Source organism: Anser cygnoides, chromosome 16 (assembly GCF_040182565.1).
Source record: "Anser cygnoides isolate HZ-2024a breed goose chromosome 16, Taihu_goose_T2T_genome, whole genome shotgun sequence".
Taxonomy (NCBI): domain Eukaryota; kingdom Metazoa; phylum Chordata; class Aves; order Anseriformes; family Anatidae; genus Anser; species Anser cygnoides.
In genome coordinates this window covers 13,412,784-13,430,042 of record NC_089888.1, presented here as the reverse complement: position 1 = coordinate 13,430,042, position 17,259 = coordinate 13,412,784, and the positions used below count along the sequence as shown (strand labels likewise).

Here is a 17,259-nt window from a genome sequence, read left to right as displayed (position 1 = left end):
ATGTCATCAAAAACACTAGCTCATGGAAAAAGCTTGAAATTCAATGAACAACTTGATTTCAAAACCAAGACTTTCCTTTTACCAGATACCAACTAGCTTTAACAAGGACAAAAGCTCTGAAACACTACAGAGTTTGCTTTTCTTCCTGCACCAAATCCGGATACCAGAGAACACCCTAACCGTTCAGTGTGACAACTTTTACACAGCTTAACACATCTTCACTAGTGCCCTCTCCAAATTACGCAGGCTGTAGGTCATGGTCAGCAACAACAACAACAAAGTGTAACTAACCTGGCCAATGAAAGCACGACCGCATCTGCCAAAAAGTGCTCACAAAACTCACCAGAGACCTGTAGTCACAAAATTACACACGTCCTTTTTGCCTTTCCAGCTGTGGAGACAGCTCAGTGCAGTGGAAAGGCAACTTAACGTATCAGTCATCTGCTTGAGCAGCGTTTGCTAGATACAGGCTCACTTTATGAATCTTCCTTTAGTAATCACAGATCCTCCCTACAAACTATTATTTGCTAAATGGTTCAAATAAACCAACATAGCCTGGATGAAAACAGTTTGTGGTAACTTTTCATTTACACAACGGTGTTGTGTGTTCAGTCACTGAGGGTCATCCTGAAAGCCGGGTTTTGCTCAGCCATGCTATCACCTAGTCACAGATAACGTAAATCTCAGTGTAGACAGCACTCGCCTGTTTTTATCAGCAGCGCCGAGGCAAGGCAAGCCTTTCTGCAGCGCAGACCTTCTCCTGCGAGCAGCTACGGTTGAGCTGAGCACACGCGGGCTCTTCCTGTTAGTGCCATTTCCGCCGTCAGTAACACACAAGTTCTCCTTTTTTCCAAAGCGACTCCCAGCATCATCACACTATAGTTAACAATGTAGGTAAGACTGTATGATATTTAAGTCATGCTTTGGGCATTTAGCACTTTTGGTAAAATAAAAAATGGAAAAGTTCCAAAGCTTATAAATTCATGACAAATTAGCATGGAAGAATTTTTAGGGCTACGCTCAGAAACATAACGGAGAAGAGACTGGGAAGAATCGGAGAAGAGATTGTGGAGAAGAGATTGAGAAGATTGTGACACCAATCTCTATCAAAGAAGTCCCTGCTAGGTTAAGATGAAACACAGGAGACATCTGGCTTGTCTACCGAAAGGAACGTGAACTGACAACTCTCACCACCCAGGACTGTACCGTCTCCTGCATTAATGGGTGTTTAGTATGGGAAGTTCTCAGTCTTTCTTGTAGGATCTTGCATCCTTGCATCAACAAATATTCTATGTAATAAGAACAGCAGTCCAGGTATCCCACTTACCAGGTAAGTGTCCTAAGCTTATTTTAGAGAATGAGTTTTGCCCTCCCTATAAATAAAATCCAAGTGCCAGTAAGTGAGACACACAGCATTTTCCACCAAGCAGTGGCTGAAGCATTCTCCCATGAGAAAGCATTGCTTTCCCTGAAGCAGAGGAAGAAATCAAACATGGATCTTACATATCCATTGTTATGAAGGCTTCTCCCACCACAAACCTCTCCCTTCCAAGAAATATGCAAGTATTTAATGTCTTATCAAAACAGTATTGTTTTGAATGGAGGAAAAAAAATACATTATTTTTGCCTACATCTTAATCATTTCTCGCCACACGTGATCTTTTGGACTACCAATGACACAACATGCACTGGCTCCACAAGTGAAAGCAACAATGCAGCTGTACTAACACAAGACAGAAAATAACCAGATTTTCAAGTGTATGTGCTTGCTGCCTGCTAAACGTGTTCCTCTTGGAACCCCAACCTTTCTCCTTCCCATCTCCACAAAGAGTTTTGAGGCTGTTTGCATGACCCTTTCCAGAATGAAAGCATTCACATCACAACACTTCCCCCTTTTCTGTTGACATCATGAAAAGATATTTTCTAATATCTGCAGAAGTCAGGGTGGATACATCCACTTGTTTTCACTATTCTATAGTGAACTAAACCACACAGGGCCAGTCAGACATGCCACAACTTTCCAAATTCTCCTGTCTGCCTTACCTAGAACCTGTAACACGTTCACAGTCACGCTCATACAGAGCAGTGTGTTGTGTTGGTTTTTTTTCTTACTAAACCAGCTTATTCTGTTTTTCCACTCCCAATGCAGTTCTCCTCGGTCAAAAGTTATCTTCAACATAGCTTAATAGCAAAAAACATTCCGCAAAGGCTGCATAGCATTATTTTGTTCTTAACATACTGGGAAATAAAGTGTGTGGGTTTTGGATTCTAGGATCCAGACCATCTGTTAAACCTATCAGAGGTTTGAATTCTAATTTGCTGTTGATTTAAAAATAGTCTCAGCATTACCCTGTCATTTTCTGTAAATTATATATTATTTAGTTTGCCATTTTTAAATATTATAACGTCCTTCTTCTCTTCTCTCTTATGGTTTAATTTAGATTCCTTATCATCTGCACTAGTACCATTCCTCCCTCCCAGTAACTGGTCCTCTTCTCTGTCCTATGCCAGAGAACCTACCAGACTACTCACAGACTTGAAAGTCAGCTCAAAAACTAAAGCTAATGTTGTAATATGAACGCAACTTCATCACTGCTGCAAGAGGTCATCTTTTCATAAAAAGCAAACACCAACAGTTTGTTTATTCTGTGGAATTCATCAGTTCACCCATAGTCACAATACTAATAACATATCTTGCAGTAAGTTGCACTACTGCTGTAGCGACTGGCAATTAAGGTACCAGTGCTGCATGTTTAAAACCAACAAGGTTCACAAATTTTCCTAGAGAGCCTCAATCTGCATTTATTTCAGAATTAAGATGGGTTTCATTCTTCTATTTATCTTTTGCAGCGGGCCCAGCACACAGCATCCTGGACTTGGCCATGGTACTGCCTTCTCGGGCCATCCCACAAGGTTAAACGGGACCTACTTTTCAGCCCACTCCTAATGGATACGCAGGAAACTACTTCTGCTGGATGTAACATTGGCCTTTGCTGCCGGAACGACTATCAGAGCAAAAAAACAACAAAACAGACATCGTAGCAGCAGATTACCTGGATGCTTCTGTAAAGTCTTATAAAAATTGTTTCTATTTGTATGTGCACATATTGCAGAAAGGAAAGTTGCTGCTTTCAAGCTCTGGTAGCAGCAGAAGTCAAAACAGGCTCACCTCAGACAGTAACAGAAACTGGGACTGTGCTTGGGTCCCGTCTTCATAGTGGGACCCAAACGATACCTGACACTGCAGCTCCCCACTGGCTCAGCTTCCTAATGTATGATACAGCAGAGTTTCATTAAGGTTTTGATATTTTACACTTACTTCTTATCTAACCCTAGCCAGGAGAAGATAGACTCAGAGTGTGTATGTGGTACACTTTCTGAAAACATTGGCATGTGTTCATATTTTGTTCCCTGGCACATTCCTGACCCACCACTTCAGACACCTGATAGGAAAGAGTACTCAGCCTGAGTGGGAGTAGTGCATGCTCAATCTTATTAATTACTGGTAAAATACAGACATCTAAAGCGGTGATTCTCAAACATGACCAGTGCACAATAAATTTATTTCTCATTACTCAGTTGTGTTCTGTTCTAGCTATCTAAACTGCAGCTGTGATAAATTTGGGCGGCTGCAAATGTGGCCACATTAACAACGAATTGCGTACAGGTGGTTGGTTATATGCAAGCAGCTCCTGCACCTAGGAGTCCAGACTAAGCAGGAGGACAGACAGGCAACAGGTGGGAAAGGAAAAAAAATGAAATAGTAATATGACAACCCTCGAGAGCTTATTTAATACTTCAGTTGATTTTTTTTCTATTAATAATCAATCCTGAACTAGGCTGTCCAGGAGTTATCATCCCTGCATGTGCAGAGCAACTCTACCTCTCATGCATGCTGAAACCAGACTGAACATCTGTGTAACATTCACTGGAGAAAACAGACCTACTGCAAACTGTGTAATACTCAAGAAAGTTCTTCCCCCAACACCCAACTTTTCCTATTATATATGACTAAAAATTCAGAGTTAAACACCAAAAATCAAAGTAAGTGGATCTCATTAGATACAAAGCCAGCATTGCACCCCTCCACACATGGAAATCAACCACTGCCCCAAGTGCTCTGTACCCCCAAAGATCTGGTCAATTTGCCTCATTGCTTGTGGAATTAGGAAATGGAGTTTATAATGGCTTAAAATGTCAAAAACTTTTAATATCTACAGAATTATATAACTTAGTCCTTTCGAATTGCAAAAGTCTAATGCAATTAGAGGTTTTGACCTCTTTTGTACAGCAGCCCTAGAAAGGACAAGCTTATTATTACATAAAGTATTTGGGGGGATTATAATCAGGAGCTATCATCTACTGACCCTAGCACGCAGAATGCCAAAAATTCCTGTGACTGAACCTGCTAGTCACAGAGTCTCTGGACTGCAGACAAGGACTCCCAAAAATTCAGATTACTGTATTTTTCCATGTAATTTTAAATCACCAGTTCCAGATTTTAAGAACCTAATTCATACTTCAGCCACCTTCTCTTTCCAAGTCATGAAAACACAATGCAAGTACAAGTACTTGCAACACAGAAGTACTTGTCCACATTTAATGAAGACGCTTTTGGAGCTGGGGCCAAGGCTTCTAGGAACCGTACCACAACAAGGAGCGCAACACAGCTGGCTCACACTACATTTCACCAAAGCTCCTGTGACAAAACACATCCATGCTGACACAAAAATTGCTATGGAGGGATCACCAATGAAACAGTTATTTCACTCTGCCAATTCTTCTTGGGATTTAAAAGCCCATGGAGGCAACCAGAAAACACTAAAGCGGGAAAAAAGCAAACAAGAAGAGCTTAGTCAATGAGACCAGGGAAAACAAGCCGTTCGGCAGTAAAACAGAGTGAGCAGACTTCCCAGAAGAGCACATGGGGCTTCGCTGCCTTCTCAGAGGGGTTTTAATTCCCTTCATGGGTCAGCTCCTCCTCACCTTTGGCGTGCAGAACCGGGGCCGGGCGCTGAGGCCTGTGCCCAGGAATGGCGCAGCACTGAGGGACGCTGGGCCTCGGCCCCGTCCTCGCCCCCGCGCTGGTGTTTGCTTCATGGCAGGGACAGACACAAGAGGGCTGTGGCAACACATGCTGGTGGCCTCCGGCAGACGGTTTAAACCCTAAGTGTACATTAAGACTTTGTTTTGGCCAGACTCTGATTTGGGTGGTTTATTTTTACTACTTTTTAATTACTCTAATTGAAGGGGGAGTATTTCCCTTCGGTTCTGCCATTCAGCTGCTTCACCTCCTCCCAGCCACTACTCCCTTCTGAGGCTCTGCCTGCAAACACCGCCGCTAGTCACATTTCTGCGTTATGCTGAAGGTTGGCTGGGCATTCCCCCTCCCTCCGATTCTGTTGGAAAATAGAGAACAGATGAATTTCATTAACTCCCTTGGCCTGTAGGTTGACACACCCTACTACTCATAAACACAGGGATTAGCTAAGTCCTTCTAATAAACAGAAGAGCAAAAAAAAAAAAAGATGTCCACTATTTGTTTAAGGGATTTTGTGTTTACAAAGGAGAGAGGAACATATGTGAGCAAACCTGCTATTTAGCTCTGGCTGAGAGAGGGTGAAGGTGGCCCAGAATGAGGAGAGAAGGGCCCTCCTCACTACCACCTGGATTTTAAGACAGTCCCTTCTGCGTTAAGGAAGGCAACCACGCATGGTCACCTTCACAGTCCTTTACAGATAGGATCTGCATTCTTGTGACTCTTGCAAATACTTAGCTGAAACTTTTTTTTTCTTTTTTTTTTTTAATCTTTTTCTCTCCTCTGGAAACTACAGCTAGAACCCAGACCTGCACAGTAGTCTCATTAAGTAATTAACTGGACTAAACTCATTGTTTTTTATATGTGCATTCAACAAAAGAGCAAGAAGCAGTTCTGGTAGCTGGAGGGTGGCAAAATGCCTCCATGCTTTCAGAGCACGTGGAAGGGAGCAGGCTTCCAGAATAACTCGAGCAGCGCTCAGCACCTGCTTCGCTAACACACAACAGGCTTCCAAATCCCCTGCAGATTTTTTGCTCAACATTTGATATCCATTTTTCACATCCAATTATTAATCTGCATACACTGAATTCTTTGTTTTCTACAGATCTGCCTGATTATTTAAGCCCTGGAATAAGAAGGCAGAAAATGAGAGAGAAAATGAAGATCTGATTCCCAGATGGATGCTAAAATTGAGGGGGAGGGAGGGCGCGCACAGACTAAGTCATTATAATTCAGGATTTATTTCTTGTACTGCAGCCTTACTAAACAAACATTTGGATCAGAAGAGGCAGAGTAATTTGGGATTTAGTAGTGATTTCCGTGAACGACCCTGATTTATTCAAAATTCTCAATGCTAAAGCTTCACTTTTCAAGGTCTTCCCCATCCTCTGTTTTTCAGGACCCTTGGCCTCATTTTACATTTCAACTCTTACAGGAAGAACCATACTTAAACAAATCTATCATTACCAATGCAACGTAATGGAATGCCTTTTATTTTTAATGCTTTCAGGATATATACACACTGTTATAGGTATTCCCCAAAATGTGAAGTCTACATAATAATCTTGGAGATCCATTAATAAAAAGACACTTCTATTGATTACCTCAGGTTCCTCTGGCCAGGAGAATGAAACTCTCATGAGAATTCTTGTGTAAATCTGTTTGTTCACTAATGTATCTGGAATTCTCACAAAATCCCCAAATAAACAAGTCCATTGCTTTTTAAAAAATGTTTTCAATTTTCTGATAAGGAAACAGACCCTGAAAAGGTCAGAAACAGAACCGGCAGATTAGTAGGTGCTTCCACTGATTGCAACTGGGTTATGCAAAACACATCTCATTTCCTTTGAGCTCTCAAGCCAAGGTTTGAATACAGAGAGTGCGCAAATATAGAAGCACAGCTGCTTTAAGCTTCCTCCAACCCCACTCATAATGCACAAGTGGTGCTCCTGCACCAAACTGCGCTGCGATCAAAGCCAGCTGATCCTGAGTTTATCAGAATGCTACTGTTCAAACTGCACTTGAGTTTTTACATTTTTCCCTGGTATATTATACGGAGGCCCTTGTAAATTTGATAAAATGCTGGAGCAGCTATAGCTACTAAGTCTTGCTTATGTGTCCCTTCACAATGTTTTCTGATGCTCTTGACTGCCTCATGCGGTCACTGGTGTTGACTGCCACTAGCTCAGCTCAATAGGAATTGTTTCTCTTGTACTTTTTCTGTTTCAGTGGATCAGAGACAGACACATATAACGCCCTTCACGTGCATATCTCAGAGTGCTTAACATTCATTAAAATCAAATTAAATAGAACACATTTTTTTTATTTTTTAGATTTTATTTTAACACATGCAACTCAGAGGGGGGAAAAAACTCGGTTAGCCAGGCTAAGCAAGCCTGGCTGACTACAAAGCCAACTTCTTGCACCTCTGTCACCATGTGGGCTGTGAGTCCCTCTCATCTACACAATGACCACAGGAGATCTGCCACTGGCCTCTCAGTAAATTCTGATCTAATAATCGTCATCTGCATTCAAAAGAAAAGCACCCACCAAATTCAGTGTATTTAAGACCAGATCATTAAGATCCAGTTCAAAGACTGGTGCTTGGAAATTCCCTGGGCACAGGTTACAGAAAACACGCTTACGGTTGTAGCAGCGTTAGATCACAGGAGGCTTTAGCAATAAGGTCATCTGCCCCTGACTAGATTGGAGGGTTTTCTGATGGAAGCAATGTGAAATGTGCTTTCTCATGGCTCCATCACATTCCCACAGCAGCTATCAGGTAATATGCACAGGAGAGGCTGGTTTAGCTGTGCAGTGCTTGTGTACTGTTATACCCCATAGCCTTGTGTGTCTGGTTCACCTTACGTGGCAGAGGCAAGGAGCAAAGCTGTAAAGCTGTCCTCCTTGAACTCACAAACCTTCCCGAAGCACATCTCTGCACATGGGCAGCTTTCTTCCAGCTGAAGCAGCTATGCTTATCCATGCTAAACCTGCCATGCAGGAGACCATTTCCTCTTATTTTCTCCCCATAAAAAGTTGAATTATTAAAAAAAAGAGAGAGAAAAAAAAAAGAAGCATTTTCTTGAGTGGTTACAGGTCACTCTGGATCAGTGAGGTTTAACTTTAGCATGTTGTGATGAAATATTAATACCGAGTCAGTGTGTTTATTTCTTCAAGCGTCTGGAGCCGCTGAGTGTTTATGCCTCGAGATTAGCAGGAAGTGTGTCCATGCATAGCAGCCCCGTACTTAGAAAGTCCGAGATTTCAACATTTGAAGACTGTCCATGGGAAATCAGCTGCATCGGATTTTGTGTCAGTTCTGCTGTGAGACGGAGAGCTGCTCCCAAGGGATCCCAGCCCCATAACGAACCAACAGATTGTCAGCTTAATACTTAAGTGCTAGAAAGGCATGTCTCAGTCCCTGTGTTTCCATCACAAAGTATTTAGACTCATCTGAAGCAAATAAAATTAGGCCAAAAACTTACCACCAGCTGTGGAGATGGTAAGAGGGTCCCGATTTAATCTTTGTGACAGCAAACACCCTCTAGTCAGGCACAGCCTTCTTTATGTTTCAGCATGTAAACATTACCGGTTAAAAAAATATCAAGAGAAATTTAGTTCTCCAAGTTTTGAAGAAAACGTATGAACCCATCACACTGTAAACAGACACCATTTGGTGGGTTATAAAAGACTTCCAAAGCCCTCGTAGGACATAGCAGCAGAGCTCACGGAGGTAGGGCCAGGAGAACTGTTTGAGCAGAGGGCCAGGACACCCAAGGCTGAGCGAGTGCCAGGAAATCCATCGCCTCCCTCAGACCCAGCCTGCTCCAGTTCACTCCATAAACATGCAGGACAGGAAGCCACTTGCCTTTCCCATTTGAAAGGTTACAAGGGTCCTAAAGGAAGGGCATGAGTAGGAGCGAAGGCAAACGTAGAGGAAAAAGGATACTGCAATGTCCTGCACCAGTTTCACGGTCTGTTTGGAGGCAGATCCACTTCCCCTGTTCCTACAACAAGTGGAAACAGGATCTGTATTTTGGCTGAGAGTCTCTCTCATGTGTCACTTAAGCGGGGCCATCTCAGAGTTAGTCTTTTTAGGCAGGTTTTTCTCCAAAGAGATGAGTCACAAACCAAGGTCCTGGCCCCACAGCAATGTTCAGCCTAGATTTCCGTGTTAAAGCTTTCAGTCTGGCACTGACAATCGGTACCAAGCAGCTAGAGCTGCTTGAAAGGAAATGCAAGCTACTAGGCTGATTTGGCTCTGCTGTTTAGGAGGAAATACAGTACAATGCATTGCAGCTTTTTATGCAGAACAATTTTCCACCAAACGGTATTCCAAGACGCCTTTCAGAGCAAAATACAAAATATTAGCATGGTGAGAGACATGTTATGAGACAAGGTTTCTTACGAGACACAAGGAATATTTGCACGTGCAGACCTCGACTGGCAGATTTACAAAGCAGAAAGCAAAGGGGATGCTGCTGGCAAAGCTGCCAAGGAGATGGTCACACTGCCAGTGATCGGATGTGACTGAGCAGCCAGAGGGAAGCCAGCACTCCTCGTCATGGGACACACACACAGAGGAGCTCTCTGAGGAAGGCTGAAGTTTCAAAGGGGCCCGTTCACACACAGGAAAGGATGAGGCCGGCTCAGAGCAGCAAAAATCAGGCTGTTGCTAAGGGTTTTTGTTGTTGTTGTTGTTTTGGTTTTTTTACCCCCACTTGTGCTCACCTGTGGCTTTCAGACCGTCTGGCTGAGTTCATGTCTGGTGGGTCCCTGCTGAAGCTGTGTAGCAGTCTCATAAAGCACTTGAAGATAACACCGTGCTCTACCAGTTGCAATCTAATCTGCATATACAGAAATACAGAGGTTTTTAATTCTAGCCCAATTATAAAAGAAACAAATAATGGATGTTTAAAAGATTGATCATCTCTACTACCTCAAATGCGTGTCAGTAAGGACTGCTTTTTAAAGTACAGTGCCAACCTCTCTGACATTATACACGTCACTATGTATTAACCTGATTTATACTAACAGTACTCAGCTGTGTAAATCTGACAGCAAACAGAGATGCCGCTGTGATCCTACAGAACTGTAATCACTGGGATAGCACCATGGCATTCAGCATGGGGGATGGTTCCCCCCTCAGAATAATTCTTTTGCACACCTGAAAAAGAGAGAAAGGCAAATAGACATGCCCCTTTAAGAGCCCCTCCAAGAATAAAGGTATGCAGGCACCAGCACACCCAAAGATTATCTTTGCTTGACATAAACACTTGCAGTGCAAGGAGTAAGACACATGCACACAAAGAAAAGCCATAAGAGTACTATAATAAAATGAAAGAAGGAGGCTGCTCCAGGCATTTGACATGCATCTTGGCACTTCTGGTGAGGAAAAACAAAGACTCAAAGTGCATCCTCAAGAGCTTACGTGCACTTAGGTACATGTGTGCAATAGGGAGCGAGGGCAGTGACAGTGCTCGGGGGGGAGGATGCTGCTCACCGAGGCCCATCAGGTAGCAGTAAATCTCCAGTGCCGGGCACACCCCGCCTCGCTCCTCACGCTACATTAGGCATGTTGTACTCCCTTTGGTTTATGGAGGGTTGTGGTGCTAAATGAGCTAGAACAAGAGCAGCAGTATCAGGGGATTGAGTGACTGTCTCCACCAAACAGCTCCACTAAGTAAGGATTTCTCCATTTGCCTCTTAGGCCTGCACCAGGAAAGGAGTCAAACCCGCACCCAGCCCAGCTCCTGCGAGTGATTCCTGCACATCCCCAGTTCACAGCTCCATATGCTGCCAGCCAGGCTCTGGGGGAGCTGTCATTTATCACTGCTGCCACTAAGGATGCACTTTTGTCACTTCTTAATTCGTGAGTCCCTGCTCTGCAGAGAAGCAGCGCACCTGCAGTTTCTTACCAAATCACTGGCCTTTTGAATGGACAAGACTCACAGTAGCTCTCTGGAAAAGAAAATATATGGGCAAGCAGGCCTTAAACCCATGGGTTGAGTCTAACACCCAGAGCTGCTGCTGCCCTCTGGCATTCTCAGCCCTCCTGGAGCCAGCTTTCATCCTGTCTCTCCCTCAGTATCCTCCAGTTGCCTCTGCCCTTTCAGGATTTTAAATCAATTCACTTTTTTTTTTTAAAAAACATCTTTAACATGCACAGTTCAAGCCGCAACTGTATTATCTTAATGCCGTAAAAGATCAAGAGCAAATTTTGCACAAGTGCCTATGTCGGTCAGGAACATAGGTGGGCAAAAATCCAAAACCAAATCATTTGCCAGACATTTAAAACATTCCAAAACATGTTTTCATGTCACACGGGGGCAAAAAATCGAAGTGTTCTAATGGAAAAAAGAACTGAGATGGGATGTTAGAATAACCCAACAGTCTGTACATTTTGATTGTACTGTATGTGGATTCAAGTTCCCTCTGTAAACTCAATCTGCAGCTTCAACCTTTAGTTTTCAGAGCACTTTGCTGCAGAACTCTGATAGCCGCTGAATTCTGACCAGTGTCATGAAACCACAACTTTAACAATCAGTCGTCTGCGTTTGTGAACAGATACCTGCAATGCAAAACCACACACACAGGAAAACTGAATCTGAGCTAGAACTGCAGGATGACCCCCGTGATACTAACCACCACATCTCAGAGAAATAGTCCTTGTGTCACTGGCAACATCCGATCAATGCTTAGCTAGGGATGAAGAGCAGATGGAAAGTCAGCAACTGAGAAAGCCAAAAAATGAGCTTCATTTTTACCACCACTGAACTCCAAGATCCTCACCACCACATGCAGTTCTAGCTGCCTCAACAGAAAAACATGACAGCACAATTGTAAGCACACAAGGAAAAGCCCCGAGGTTGACCAAAGATACGCAGGAATGGCAACGAGACAAACTAGCCTTCTGGAAACGAGGCAGGACTAAGGAGGGCTTACAACAGAACTCTTAAAAAGCAGAGGTCAGGAACAGCTACGAATCCATCAGCCATATGAGGAAAGTTCTTAGGCCACGGTTATCGACTGGTTCTAACCCAGCAAGAGCTAGGGATTACCCAGTGAAAGACAAACAGAAGGCTTCGAACTACAAAAGAAAGGATCTTTTCGTCACATACATATTTAAACTGGAACTTGTTGCTAAGCAATGTTCTGAAGTCCAAAACATGTGAGCAATTAAAAAAAAGGAATTAGCGTTTGACGAGGACAGGTTGGCCCACACAGACACCAAGGGTCCTGCACCTGGGGCGCAACAACACCAAGCAGAGCTACAGGCTGGGAGATGAGTGGTTGGAAAGCTGCCTGGCCGAGAGGGACCTGGGAGTATTGGTTGATAGTCGGCTGAATATGAGCCAGCAGTGTGCTCAGGTGGCCAAGAAGGCCAACGGCATCCTGGCCTGCATAAGAAGCAGTGTGGCCAGCAGGGCTAGGGAAGTGATTGTGCCCCTGTACTCGGCTCTGGTGAGGCCGCACCTCGAGTACTGTGTTCAGTTTTGGGCCCCTCGCTACAGGAAGGACATGGAGGTGCTCGAGCGAGTCCAGAGAAGGGCGACCAAGCTGGTGAGGGGTCTGGAGAACAAGTCTTAACAAGTATTTGCTGGGGGCCTGGGGGGTACAGCAGGACATGCAAAATCCTCATCTTGCTGCAGGAAGGAAGCATCTATCTTGGATGTCACACGCTTTTGTAGCAAAGCTTGGCATAAGTACATGACCAAAGTGATGAAGTGTACCACAAAATACCCGTCTGCCTTCTGCAAAGCAGGCGGGCACTCTCAGAGGTGCAAAGAACATCGGCTGCGGGACACCTGAACTTCAGCTGATCACTAAGGGTTTTAAAGCCTGTAACGTCCTGTGCTGCCCCCTTTTTCTGAATATGCCAGGACCTTCCCTTGCTCAGAAAGTCTTTCCGGAGCTGTGTGTTTGTTGGACACATATCACATGGATCTAGAATGACAAATTGCTAACCAACATCAACGTCATTGCAGACCTTAAAATAAGTTTATATGTATCAGAATGTGCAATTTCAGGAATGAAAAATTAGTGTATATATTTAAAATGCCTATCCTGACTCTGATACCATATTAGTTTAGTACTGGGAAAGAAAAAGGAAATTCATTTTGTTGCTACCCATACCCTAGTACTCAGTAAAATTTTAAAAAGCAATAATCCACAGACCTGGGATGGAGAAAACCATCGCAGAGCATTAGTTCTGGTTTCCTCTTCCCGTTCTCACAATGCCATTTGTTCATACAGAAGAAACATTCTCTACAAATATCCAGACACTTACCTTATAGCATACCCTGATGGCCATGATCACCCATATGGAGGGCATTATGACAGCCCACCAGGACAAAAATAAGGGAAATGATTTAGAGGCAATGCTTAGCAGAACATAGAGTATCCCACCCTCTCGCTTCCTGACCATCTTGGTAAGAAAGTATTCGCTTGATTGCTTTAAGAAGTTCTTGGCCACACCTCATTTAACTTATTTTCCAGATCAATCAGGTCAAGTCCCTGAAAAATCCCCTCAGGTTGCCTCTTTAAACATTGACTTGTTGCCTTTTAAGCAAACAAAATAGAAGTTTCCTTTTCAGCTGGCATGAGCAGGAGTCCAGATGCAGGGCTCCAACCCAAAAACAGCATTCAGCAAAGGACCCACATACCAAGCAGGATGACTGATTTTTGCCTGCACTTCCCCTCCCCTTTTCTTCCTGCCTTGGGAAATATTTGGGATGCAAAAGCAGCCAGCCTTTTTTAGACATTGCCTGCTTCGAGGAAGAAAAGAGTGGGTGAATGGATACAATAGGCCCAGCAAGGAGAGCTGTTTAATCAAAACCAGTCACGAACAAAAGAAAGCCAAGGAGCCCAGGAGGATAATTATATTTCACACATCAATTAACATTCTTTTGCTGCCACTTAAGAAATCCCATTTAATTGCCCTGCCTTAGTCCTGCTTGTGTAAGATGTCGTACAGAAGGTGAACTGGCTCCAGCGGAGGGTGCCATGTTACAGGGAGCACACAACGCTGTATCGGTAGAGTTTGTCCTTCTGGTGCCTCAACCCTGCCTGCTTGCGTGGACAGCACTAATGCCCACTTAGCTTTAACAGGATCGCAGGCAGGGATCCAAAATCTCATCTCAGCTACCCTACAGTGCTTAGTGTCAGCTCTTCATGTTCATACCACAATAGCAGCTAAAGGCTGCAAGAGATCTCTGTGAACAGAACTAGATGCTCTGTCCCTGCTAGTCATAAGGCCAAGGAAAAGGAAGCAGTCCTTACCTGATGGCAGGGAACTTGGCCCTGCACAGACTGAGCCAATTTCATTAAGCAAGGTCACGAGAGAAGAGATAAGAAGTGGCCTCAAATCCCTGAGTCTCACCTTCTTAATATCAGGCATTTTTCCTTCAGTGGGATTTCTAAATACCAAAGTAACAGAAAAAAGAAAAAAAAAAAAGAGCAATCATCATCAATATCAAATCCATTTTTCATTTAAAGAGGAGGGAGTTTGGGAGAAGCACAGTATGCCCAGTGTTTCGCGAACATAAAATACCTTTCTTCCATGTATAGAAACATCAAAAAGAGAAAAAGCTTGAAAGCTAAGCAAACCATTTCTACTGGAAAACCAGTGAAAGAGCTAGCCAAAATATTTTTACGGTTATTTATTGGAACACATTAAAACATTACACGGGTGGCAAGTCAACAAGCATCCTCTGCCGGCCCTCTGGGTCACACCACAGGCATCCTCAGCAGCACAGCAGAGGAACGCTTCCCAAACTGTTCCTCTCATCGCACAGTTCCCCACCTCCTCGTGGGGTAAGATTTTGTAGCTGCTTTTTGTTTGCCTTTTCAGAACTAGATTACACTTTTCAAAGCCCATTTTGAGCCCCCCTCCCCTGCGCTGCCATCCCCGTGGCAGCACGGAGCACGTCAGGGCAGGCAGCGCCCCAGCCTGCCCCCAGGCATCACCCCAGGACAGTTCATGTTTGCCGTTTCTTTTCGTCCTTCCTCCAGATTCTGCCAAAAAGCACCTTGACCATTTCAGAGCATTGCAGGGGCACTTCTGCTACTGTAAATGCATCGGTTTGACAGACAGCTACTGCTTCTTCCATATTCTTAACCAGTTACGGCAACACGACTCTTACATTTACAATAAGCCTTCAGCACAGACTGGGTAATATCCGATGTTTAATAAATTCAAAGCACACTAATACCAGGATATCTACAGAATTAAGTCCAGCCACACTGAATAATAATTTTAAAAAGTCTTGCAGGGAAAATGAATTAACTTCTCTCCATTTAGTAAGGATAATGAAAGCCAAATTGATCAGCGTGTCTTTACTGGGTGCTGTATATCTGATAAAGGAAAACCTTCTACAGATACGGCATGGTGTTATTTTTAAGCCACGTGATTTTCTCTGTCACTAAGAAGTAACAGATTTTATTAAACAAATAGTTAAAAATATATGGATTGTGACAGCTACCAAAAAAGAGTACACAGGAAATCATGAAGATTTTTTCCTGTTCTTTGAAGTGGAGACACTTTTTTCACCTAAAAAAATACCAAATAGATTTAAATTAACTGAAAACATTACTACTTTTTTTTTTTTTGATTAATTGCATGATCCTTCCACAAAGTATTTGACTCCTTAGGCAGTCTCACCATATGGACTTAAAAGTCTCCACGGATGGACTGCAGCTCCACCACAGGTCTGTTTCAAATCAGCTCACTCCACTCTGTGTCTACCGAAGACAACACTTATGAAAAGGGACTTAGGAACTTCTGAACTGAACGCGCTGATTTCTGTTTTCTAAGAAGCTTTCCAATACACTTTCCTTACTGTCAGATAAGTAGAATTATAATTATTTATTATTCATTAATGTATCTCTGCCCTTTTTTATAACTAAGATTTTTTTTAAAAAAAAAAGTAGATTTACAGTTTATAGAACACATCTTCAGATCACAAAACAAACATTATATAAAACTTAATTAATGACTGTTTCGACCTAAAGAAAATTCAACGTCTCCAATTTGTTGACGAGCAGAGTGACGCGGAAGATAAATCTTTTACTCAAAGCCACCTGGTACATTTTGACAGGAGCAGGATTATAACGGAGGAGCTCCCAGCTCCCCCTCCAGCACTTACTCCATGAATCCCCGCTGCCATCACAAGCTTCATAAAGTTTCACTGCGCGAGGCTGTTGAATAGAGTATCATCTCCCTGGTGCATCAAAACCAGTATTTTAAACGCGCCAGCTGGCTCCTGTCCCAACATTAAATCACGCTAGGCTCCCCGCTGCATGTCAATAGTTAACACACACAACGCCTTTTCTCTGAACCCTCGCATCTCCCTGCTCAACTACTGGCGAGGAGAGAAAACAGGGCTTGTACCAGAAAGCACAGGAAGACTCACGAGGCACTAAGCAACTGGGCTGGCGATGCTGGAAGATGTTGCCGTCAGGACAAAAGCATGCAGCCCAACATCCTACATGAAACTTAGGGTGGCTGCTACTTAGGGTGGCTACCACAGAGCCAACATAGGACGGGGCAGAGTGCGAGGATGCTGCCGACACCCAGGCTGTAGCAGGCTGCAGGCTCCAGCAACCATGCTCCAATGCCCTCTGCAAAAACGTCATCCTAGATACTCACAGGCTGCAGTTTGACAAGATTAGCACTTGCAGGGGAAAAATGCAGATGTGCACATCATCATTTCTCTGAATCCCAAGTACTAGCAATTTGTTAAATCAGCACCGTAGTAGATTGGAAAGTGAGAGTTTCTAAACCTGGTCTTCAGCTCTGATAGGGGCAGGAATTTCCCAGTAACACCATCTCTTTCCTCAAACCCACAGCAGAATTCTGCAGGGCACCTCCTCAGTAACACAGACTGTCACAGGCACGTAGAACCCGTCCCCTGTATCTCCAGTGGCTTCCAGCAGAAGATGCAGTCGATCTCTGTCTCCATCCTTACCTTAAAGCTGCTCAATGCCTGCACTCTGAAAAATGCAACAATGTGAACTGAAGGCTGCCCTGTATAACAAATACCAGCAGGAATTAAGGACCACCACGATCCCTGCTGCTTTCAGTACTGCATTTAGGGCACGCTTCCACCTTTCCTCTCAAACATACACACGGAGTAGCACAAACGTTTAAACCAAGCAAAGAAAGGCAAAACCTCCAGCCAGGCTTCCCAAACAGTAGAGCATGCAGCCAGAGATGA

The 17,259-nt window shown here is 43.7% G+C and overlaps 1 long non-coding RNA gene across 2 annotated transcripts in view; it reads right to left on the bottom strand.

Moving 5' to 3' along the window:
* Nucleotides 1-17,259, bottom strand: part of LOC106043483 (uncharacterized) — a 162,221-nt gene that overhangs the window by 57,065 nt on the left and 87,897 nt on the right. The window contains exon 4 of one of the 2 annotated variants that reach the window (XR_010825210.1): nucleotides 9,773-9,888. The exons of the other annotated variant lie outside the window; for it this stretch is intronic. This is a non-coding gene — a long non-coding RNA (uncharacterized lncRNA). The remainder of the gene's footprint in view (nucleotides 1-9,772; nucleotides 9,889-17,259) is intronic. 2 annotated transcript variants of the gene reach the window in all.